The 10,653-nt window shown below is 43.5% G+C and overlaps 1 long non-coding RNA gene across 1 annotated transcript; it reads right to left on the bottom strand.

The window, feature by feature from the left end:
- Nucleotides 1-3,822: 3,822 nt before the first annotated feature.
- Nucleotides 3,823-6,001, bottom strand: LOC135445066 (uncharacterized). The gene is made up of 2 exons (XR_010439459.1): nucleotides 5,845-6,001; nucleotides 3,823-4,245 (listed from the first exon to the last, which is right to left on the bottom strand). It is a non-coding gene; the product is annotated as an uncharacterized LOC135445066 (long non-coding RNA).
- Nucleotides 6,002-10,653: the final 4,652 nt, after the last annotated feature.

Genomic DNA, 10,653 nt, shown 5'->3' on the forward strand with positions numbered 1-10,653 from the left:
ACAAGAAGTTTTTCAAATCAACAGCACTGACAGTGTTTTCCACAGCAGGGATTAGGGCTGATTTTCAGGTGAATTTTTTCAGTGAAAACAGCCCACCTGCCTCTTTTTACATGGATTTGAAGCACTGCAGCAAGACTCAGACACCACAGGAGCAGGGAAGGCAATGGAAGAAAAAGCACCAATCAGTGCAGATCCTGAGCCCCTCAGTAGCACAAGGTATTTATTAGCTTGCAGCTAAGAGCTACAAGCAGTTACCAGAAAAGCCTTGTCACCCTCATGAGTCACACAGGGACATGCTATACTCACTCAAAATCAAAACAAAATCATCCATTTCCTGGAACACTACCAGCACAAAGCCTCAGTGAAGTGACAGGATACAAGAAGAAAGGGCTGCTGGAAGAATAAAGAAGGTCAAGAGTCTCTCTCAATTGGTTTCCTCTCGCTGCAGAGAGACTCTGGCAGGTCCCAGGAGCCACAGGGGCTCTTGGGGTCACCCTGAGCCCCAGCTGAGCTTCCCAGGCCCGTGCCAGGGTCCAGCCACACTCATCACCCCGTGCCTCCGAAGTGTCCATCTAACCCATTGCTTCTGAGCCTGGCTTTGTCCCCAGCGAGTCAAAGGGGGAAGGATTTGGGTCACTGTGAGCCTTTGTTGGAAAGGTTCCCTAAATTAGCTCCTCTGTTTGAGATAAAAGAAGAAAGGGGTCCATCTTTATTTTCCCCATTCATGCACTGTAATTACTCCATCTCATCCCTGTCTGCTATTCAGTGGCTCTCAGCAAGGCCTTGGCAGCCAGGTCACAGGTCAGCAGCGAGGACAAGCCCCTGCTTCCCTGAAAAGGATTGAAATGTTTTAAGTGCAGCTTCAGCAGCTTCCAGAACATGCCAATCCCTTCTGAAAAGTGGGTTTGGTGAGCCACACCTGCAGTGACATGGTGAGGAGACCACAGGTCTGGAAATCTCTGCTCCTGCATCTCATTCTCTGGTCATCACTTGGTTTGCTCAGGTTCTCAGGAAAATATTTAATATACCCTAAGTCTCTTTATTGTGCACTGCTTTATTTCTCCAGATTACATAGCAAGGTACTTGCCTTGTGAAATTTCAGGTCTGCTCAGCTGCCTTGTTTGTATCTTTATTTTTAATTCAATGTATAATTTTGTTGTTGTTGGTTAGACAGCTCTGTACATGTCAAGTACTAGCTCTAATATGAAATGTACAGGTAAGATCTCCCAGGCCTTAGAGAAGAAGTGCAATTGCCCTGTGACTGTTTGTTTGTTTGAAAAGATAGACATCAAAACAACATAAAACAAAAACTGGGGGAATTTGTTCTGTTCTGGCATCAGTGCCAAGGATCCAGCTGGAGCTGCTTCTCTGCTTGAAGGTACCACACACCATAAGGTGACAGCTTCTGGTACGAGCAATAAATGCAAAAAACCACAGCTGTGGGAGTGGGCTGAAAGCATAAAATGTCTCTCTTTCAGCAATTTCCTTTTACAGAGAAGGCTGGCTCAAAGGGATTAACATACAGTTGTTCTCCAGGTCCAAAGGAGAGGAAAAAGACCCCAGAACACTAAACCTAAACAGGTTTTAAACAGGTCAGGCATAGGTGAGCACTGAACACCCACCTCTGTGACCTTACAAGAGGGGAGCCCTGGGTTGGGCCAGACAAGACCAGCAGAAGGGGTTTTATCTTTCCCTGTCCCATTCTGAAGGGGTAGGAGCTGCCAGGGAAGAGCAGAGCTAGCTGGAATACTGAATGCCTTAGGACTGCCACAGCAGCAGCTGCAAAAAAGAATCTCCTGCCTCCCTGCTGTAATTCACAGTGTACAAATCCTAATGAGGCAGGTTTTGATGAGAAATATCCCGTTTACCTGGCCATGAGGGTAGCACTCACTCTACAAGAGCCATACTGCAGATGCCAAAGTTCTCTAATAACAACTCAGTAGATGTTATAATTTTCTTTTCACAGTAAAGCCCAGAGCTGGGCTTGGGAATTAATGCATTACAGCTGATGTACATATCATTCAGTCAACAGAGCTGGTAAGCAGAACAAAAGCAGGGTAAGAAAGCATATAAGAGGCTTTGATTTTCCAAACTGAAGTACTTGGAATGCCAGATGACTGTGGAAATTCTCTCAAAACATTTCTCCCTTTGGAAAAGAATCATTTTTTCCTCACTGCAGGAGCCATTAAAATATTTCCCATAATATTTATATAAAGCATCCCCCTTTCATTCAGATTTACTCTGTTGGGGATTTCCTTTAATTTCAGCAGTCAGCACATTTTAGTGCTTGTCAATGCACTGTACAGCATGATAAATATGGTGCTGGACAAGAGCAGAACTCAGACCAGCTGCCTCAAGACACAAACACCAGAGTGATCATTCTTTCCGTGATATGATTTTGCTAGTGCACAGTTGATTTTTTCTCCCTGTCTTTCCTCAGCAGGCTCTGCCACACCTCTCTCAGAGAGGCAGAGAAAGCATCTCCAAGAGGAAGAGAAGAATCAGAACAGGAACATCTGTCTGGGAAAGCTGTGCAGGGGCAGCTCACAGATCTGCCACCTATCAGCACAATTCTGTTCACCTCAGTAGCTTCCCCCAAAGGTTTGTGATCACAACTTAAGCACCCCAGCCTAGAGCAGTGTTGCCTCCATTGCTTACTTTGGCACCAGAAGACACACTCTAAGCTCATCTGGCTCATCCCCAAGCCTGAAGCTTGCATACACTACCACAACCTCTGCCAAATCCATGTCTTTCCAATTAAGTTGGGTTTTTTTTTTTCTGGCTTCCCCACTGATACTGACAGCACTTGCAAAAAGCACAGGAAGTTTCTCCCCAGCAGAGGCTGCTGTTTGTCTGCATTCTTGTCTTCCAAAATGAGCAATTTTTGAGATTTCTCCTCTGATAAGCAAAACAGCACAAATTGCGGGGTGCTCTGGCACAGAGCTCATTTCTGTTACCCTGACTGACAGTCAACCAGAGCTCGTCTGCATTGGTGCCACCGGGCTGGGCTGAAGAAGCCCTTGTGCAGGCTGAGTGCACTCCAGAGGCCGTTCAGGGACAGGCTTGGCCACAATACAGCCTCCCAACCTCACCTTCCCTGACCCTGGTGAGGTAGCTGAGCAGAGAAAAGGTAGCAATCCAGTTCTCTTTGCTCCTTCCATTTTTAAGGCAACTCCAAAAAGCAATTAGTTTTCTGAGAGGCTTGTGATGAATGGAGGTACAATTTAAAAGCAGGCTCCATCCATTAAGATAGTCAATGTAAAAAGAAGCTGGTTTGAGCCGAATGCAAGGGAAACAACTTGTGGACAAACTCCACTCTAACAAAGCTGGATTAGCTCCAGCTGCCTCATTTAAATGAATGTCACAGAAAAATTCTGCGGTAATAACCCACAGAGAGATAGTACCTGTGTGTTCATGTATCATTTAGGATACAAACTAAATCTGCTGAACCCAAAGCGTTGATTGTTCTACAAAGAAAACCATGTTTCCCAGCCCACTAAAACAAAACACGAAAACAAACCCCACTCATTTTGTTACTGCTTTGCTATCACAGATGATTTTAGGGGCTTTTATTTGTCTGTTGTTTCTTCACCTGCAAAATTTCAGATTGCCTTTTCTAGGAAAAGGCAGCAGAGGGAGCGAACGTTTGCTGCAGTGTTAAGAATCTCAATTTTTCTCCAGGAATCACACATTAGAAGTGTACTTCCTTGGCCTTTCACTTGTGCCACCCTGCAGCGGTCAGGCTGGAAGGACATCACAGCAGCATAACCCGATAGTGGGGCTTCAGGTCAGCACTGTAATAAACAGGGCCAGGAGAGCAGCTCCTTCAAAAAGGCCTTTATTAAAGACAGCTCTGGGTGGGGAACCCGAGGGGTCGGCACACCGCCGCTGCTCCCTCTGGATGACGCTGAGGATGAGGAGTGCAGCTTTGTCTTTCGGCACAGCTGGGGCTTCCGTCCTCACCAGAGTCCTGGGGAAGGCGACATTGGCCCATAGTCCAGGGGTATCCTCTAAGCTGGGTACTGTCCAAGCTGGGTACTATCCCAGGACGGGATCCGGCTCTGGTCAAGAGTGGGTGACTTAGTGTGGTTCTGGTGGGTTCAAGTCAAAGTTTATGTGCTGGTTTGTTGTTTTGAGAGGGTTCATATAGTTCCCACAGCCTCTCATTTGAATTCAGTCCGGGTGCAAGGCCTCCTGGGAGCAGGGGACCTGGGGAAGTGGTTCCGATGGGAATGGATACAAATCCTGGGCAGGACGGAAAGGGGAACAAATACAGAGTATGACCGGGAGAGATACAAATACAAGGTAAAATAGTAACATCTAACAGCGGAAACAAAAGGCAAGTCTTAGAATTCTAACCTTCCAGGTTCAACAACAGACTAACACAGGGTACAAATACAGGGTATGATGAGGAGAGATACAAATACAGGGTAAAATAGCAACATTTAGCAACAGCAACTAAAGGCAAGTCCTAGAACTCTAACATTCAATATTTAACAACAGACCAACACTTCAAATTAAGACCTTATCAACTTCATTAACAGCAACTCTGAAAAAGAGCTCTCATCTCCAGGATTTCATTCCTCACAAGCGCCTCAGGCCATCCCCAGCGTTATAACTGGGGACATGTCCTGGTGCAGGACGAGGCTGACAAAGCTGCAACCAGCGGAATAAGAGGGCGAACTCCAACTGTGGCGAATCCCAGTTCTAATCAAACGCAGGGAACCCAACAGAAGACAAGAAGGGCGGGCTTACAGCAGGTTTTTAAAGGGTGAGGGTACAAGGGACGAGTCAGTCTCTGTACCAATGAGGACACGGTGTAGAGTGGGATCCAGGGGACTGGCATGAAGAAAACCCCAATAGGAACAATTGGAAGGAGGGGCCCTGGTCCCTGAGCCAATCATTCAGCTCTCCGGCTGGAAGCTTCTAGAAATAAAGGAGGGGGTGGAGAGTGAGTGGCAGGGCACCAGGAGGGGTTGGGGGAGGATGCATTTGGTCACCAAGACAACCAGGGTGGAGTTGGGATAACTGACAATACCTGGGAAGGAGGGAGGAGTTGGAGCAGAACCATCACAGAATAGAGGGAAACAGAACATTCCAACTCAACACAGCACAACACCACCCTCTTCAGCTTGTAGTAGTAGGTTTAAACAATTAAAGGATGTCCAAGACATATCAGGAGAGGAGACTTTTTTCTCCCAAAATAAACCCACAACTTTTTAAGAAACTCTACTTTTGTTTTCTATATAAGTGCTATGATTTCCCCTTTGACATTTAAGTAAGGATTTGTATTTAAACTTTCACATCTGTAGGATGTTTTACAGCATACCCCGTGTACATAAAAAAACATTTTCTATTCAATACACTCTAAATCAAAGAAGCATAATCTGTGAGGCACTTATTCCTCCCAATAAAATGATAATTTATGTCAGTATGTCTTTTTTTCCCTGTTGCTAATTGTATAGTCTAGTGGTGAGCGCATAAAAGCTGCAAATGAACATAATGAAGTTTCCATTGATGACTGTCTCTACTGCCAGATGTGTTCAAAGAAGGAAATAAGGAAGGCAGCAGGAAAGACACAGGGAGCCAAGTAATCCCCACAATGCTTGTATGAGCATCATTTCTCTATGGGATTTCCAGAAGAGCAATTCCAGTTTTGCATCCTCACCACAAGCACCATTGTATTTTGGACAAAATTGTGTCATTCCTCCATATGCTTACAGAGATGAAATACCAGCTGGAACATAAGGCTAAACCTGCCCTAATTCTCAGAAGAACAAACCCCTGTGGAGATATAAGGTGCAGGGAGCCTGCAGACTTTGCCCTGCACTCAAGACCACTTACCTCTCCTCAGATGGCAGGTGACAACCACATGCACCACTGCAGCAGCTTAAGCACATCGCAGAAATGCATTTCAGTGGATTTTCCCAACCACAGAGAATAATCTCACTCAGCTCCAAGAAAGCAGAGATGGCCACTTACACACCTGTATGCTGATTTTATCCTGCTGACTCTCACTCCTCTTTTCTCACACCCAGCCAAATGAGCCAGCCATCTCCACCTGGATTTCCCAGTTGCCACTGATTTTAGCACAATCCCCCTGCTGAGATACAAGCCTGTTGCCCCAGTGCACCTCAGAGCTCAGTCCTGACAGTGATGTGCCCCAGGAAAGGGAGATGGTGGAGGTGTGATGGGGAAATGTCCACAAAGCAGTAATGCTGTGATCTTAACATTTACTTATATTTTAAAAGATGCTTCTGAAGCCCTGCCTCTGAGCAGGTTTCTCTCTCTCTCCCCTGAAAGTGACTGCATGCCTCATGCCCCACACTCATCCCAAAGCCCTCAGAGGCCAGGACAAGTCCAGTTTAGCCAGCAGCGGTATGTTACCTGCCCTTTCTAAGAATTAATTCAGCAACCCAGCCAAAGAACAGTGCCACTGCCAGCTTTTCTGAGCACACCTGCATGGAGAAGTAGCCTAATGAACCAGGTTGTGGACTTGACTGGAAGGTGAAATTTGCAGCCTTTTGAAAAGGATTCCTTCCTCTCTTGTCTCTTTGTGGTCCTATGGCAGCTTTTGAAAAATTAAACAATGAGGAAATGCAGAGAAAAACATTGATGGCTGTTTGGTTTTCTAAATTGTAGTCCTCATAAAGTGTCCCCGAAAGCCTAACAAAGCACTTGCACACATGAGTCATGAAACTCTGGACATTTTTGGGCACAAAATGTTTTTATAGAGAAAGCTTTTCATAAAGATTTGGAGAGAAGCCCAAGTATGCTCAAAGATAAAAAAATTTACGAGGTAAAACTCCAGAGTGTGGTGTGATCAGGGAAATTATTTGGAAAAAAAACCTGCAGAAGAACAGGCATTTTAAAGCTTAGAAGATTCATATTTCTTCACAGTATTTTGGCAGAAAATGTCTATACTATTATTAAGTTCCTTAGTTTTCTGGAGCAGGATGGAGCGCTGAGTGACAGCGAACACAAGAGTGTTGACGGAATAGCGCACAAGTGGATGCATGTCAAGAGGCACTGCCTTTGATCTGTTCTTTGCTATGAAGGATGACAGGGAGTTGTTATCCCAAAAGCACTTTGCACAGGCAATCAGGATGTGGCTGTAACAGATATTAATCCCCCAGGAGAAAGCTAAGGAGTAATTCCAGCACGGTAAATTGCAGTGACTGCACAGTATTCAGCTACAGTAGGTGTAATACTGAAGGTTTTGGTAATGCTTGCACTCATCCCTGTGCAAAGGGGGACTGGTATCTACCTCATCTCTGACTTAGGGGTCTTAAAGAGTTCTCTGGGGAAAAAAATAGCTCTCAAGGCCTCTAGAAGTATTTAGCAAACACATAAGCATGACATGGCACTGCTGTAACTTGGGTTTGGAACTTATGTGCATTAAATGCTAAGTAAATATTCTTGTGAACTAAAATCCAGCTAATATTTAAGCTCATTGAAAACACTTTGTTCTACCTGTAGTCATAATAATTTTGTCAACTGAAAAGCATTTTGTCCTGTTAAATGGCCCAAAAAGAGCCCATCAACTTTTGCAGTGTTGTTGAGCCCCTCCATACTGCTCTCTCTCCTTACTGAAAAAGCAGTGCAGAGACCATATTGCAATCAATACTGAGTGATCCCACAACTTTTGCTTTGTATTGCATCTCTGCACCCTCTAATGACTTTCATATTATCATCAGCATGCTCTCAGGAAGTTTACATGTCAGGGCTAATTAACTAGGATGGTTGTCTTCCCTTATTAATCCCCTAAGTACTGAAAACCCATTCCCCTTTGAGCAGGAGCAGCTGTGACCAACATGGCATCAGAGATGCAAAGCCAGCATTTTACTCAGAAGCACTTACTGCAACATTTCTGAGAAAATAATTAAAGTAACTGTTGCTGTAATTCCAGTAATAAGGTTAAAATTAAAGGTCTTTACAATTTGACTTCCCAAAACTCCATCCAAATGATTTGTGAATGTGTATGTGATAGCCTGTCATGCACAATGTTGCTCTAAAAATTGCTGCCTTCCATCTGCAGAGATACTTTCCAAGTCTGTACTTTTGCAATTAGGCTCTACCTAGACGCCAAAAATTTGCTGAACAATGAAGCCCTTGCCTTTTAATTGTATCAGTATTGCTATTTTTTTAAACCAAATCACTTATTTTGATAGATCTTTGTTTTGCTTACTAATGCATGTATCAAGTAGCCTATTTTCCATAAGGAGATTATAAATCTGTTGTCCTCATTTCTTAAAGGGAAATAGTATAGGGAAAAAGACAATTAGTATTTGCATACTAGTTCAACACATATTTTTTGAATGTAAATACATTTGGCTTGTTTGAAAAATGACTGATTCAAAACAAGGGTTATCATCTAAAATACATTCATATAATGGACTAGAACCAGAGAGCTGTTTTTCAGCCTGTAGAAATATCATGTGGATCATGGCTACCATGTTTCTTTAATTAAGGTGCAGAGGTTCACCAGCTCTGCCAGCACACCTTACCAAGTGCTGGGCTACAGCTCATTTTCTGAATCCTCTCTAAATGCTCAAATTAATTTTTTCCAGCTTTGGCCACTTCCTCCAATACAGATTTACCTCCTGGGGTAGGAGCACACAGGCTCCCACCTGAGAGCATGAGAGTTGTAGCTCAATCAGCTCCACATGAAGTTCATTCCACAAAATTGAAGATTGAGACAAATGGTGCTTTGCTATGAGAATAGGACAGAGCCTTAACTCTATCTCTAATACAGCTCTTGATAGAGATAACTGATGTCTTTTAGTTTGGTCTCCCTGACACATGTGATGCTCAAGATGCATTTTCATACATACAAATTCATTGAAATCACAGAATTCTCAAAAAAAAATATTGGTGAAGTACATTTCTTTTTTTCCCCATAGGCATTCTGCTTAGCAAAGCTGACAATCTGCAAGTATAGTTCACATTGGCTACTTAGGTACAGTTATGATCAATAGAACATGGTGTTCTGATTTTAAAATATATATTGTTTTATATTTGATTAACTAATTTAAATTAGTTTTACTTTGAAATTAGTGAACCATGTGTTTACAGTACATCTTCTACCCCTCTACACAAGCTCTCCTTTAAGTCTGAAGGATTACATGATGCTTTTCCTTACCTTCTTCAACAGCAATGAAAAGGGGTACCTCATTCAATATGGAAAATCAGTTTACAGTCTGTCTTAACTTCTGTTGTCTGAGAACAACTCTATTTGAAACAAAGGGACAGAAGCAAACGGTCTCTGCAAGTTGCATTTATCAAGTAATCTTATTTCCTATTAATTTTACTCATTTATTAGCAATTTGAGTTTTCAGTTAAGAATTTTCAGGTAATAAAATGTATTACTTTTGGTAAACTGACATAATTATTTATCATTATTTGCAGTGTTGCTGCTGTAGCATCCTTAGCTTTGGTGATAACTTGGTTTGTGCTCCAAGGCACCAGACAAGGGTTCACAGCTGAGCCAGGGGTGCACAGTGGGTGCCCAGAGCTCAGCTCCTGCAGGCCCTCCCTGCTTATAAAGACAAATTCTATGACTATTCTGGAGATGCAGTCTCTACAGGCACTGCATACTGATTGATTTGTAACTAATCACAAGAAATTGTTCAGCTGGAGAAGTGTCCGAACTCAGTGCATCCCTCTGGGTGTCCAGAGTTGCCAAGGACCCCGCTGGGGGGCTCAGAGACCCTGGCATGCTGCCCAGAACACCTGGGGATTTGATTTTGACCCCTGGAGCAAATTGCCAGCTTTGTATGAGAACCTGAAAGTCACAGAGGTTAGAATAGTGTAATAATAAAATTATCACAAGGTGAAAATGTAAATTTTAGGATTTTTGGTATGGGGGTTATGGGGACAAGATGGAGGAACTTGAGTGTGTCTAGCCTTTCTTCTTCTTGTTCTTGTTCTCCATTTTCTGCAGTGATGTTGGCACTTTGAGATTGGTTTAGAATAGAAATGCACTGTCTAACACAGGTGATAGGTATTGGGAATTAAGAGTAAACATGTTATATGTAGTTTGTAGTATAAAAGGACAACACTGTCTTGGGGGAGGTGAGAGTGCCTGTGGCTGCCCTGCTGAGCAAACCATGGCTGGGCAGAAAGAAAATTTTATAGAAAAGAATTAATAAACAACCTCAACACCGAAAACTGAAGAGTCCAGACTCGTTCCTCAGTTGCACCGGCTGAAACAGAGACATTTTACGCATCTCAGGGCAGCAATTAACAACCAACCACCCAAGAGAGGAGGAGATGTAGGAGCTGCTATTTTTACTTTAGGCACTCTGCATCTTCTTCTTATTGCTAAACTGCACGAATTCCACTCAACCAGCTTAGTTTTCCTCTTTAAAAGGAGTGTGAACCCCAGCAGAAATTTGGGAAAATGACATGAGGGCAAGGACATTACTCTTTGTGTAGCCTCAGAAGTAAAATAGTTCCCATTTCCCCTCTTACTTCCCCAGTAGCCAAGGGGCAGCCTCAGAGATATGGCCACTGTCCCTGAGACACTGACCTAAGGATGCTCTCAGACTGCTCTGTCACCTCCACCAGGAGTCACTGGGCTGCCTTTTGCACCTGTGTGGTCTAAAGATATTCTGCATCTATTTGTAAATGTCTCAGCTCTGTGTGCCATTT

Source organism: Zonotrichia leucophrys, chromosome 3, assembly GCF_028769735.1.
Source record: "Zonotrichia leucophrys gambelii isolate GWCS_2022_RI chromosome 3, RI_Zleu_2.0, whole genome shotgun sequence".
Taxonomy (NCBI): Eukaryota; Metazoa; Chordata; class Aves; order Passeriformes; family Passerellidae; genus Zonotrichia; species Zonotrichia leucophrys.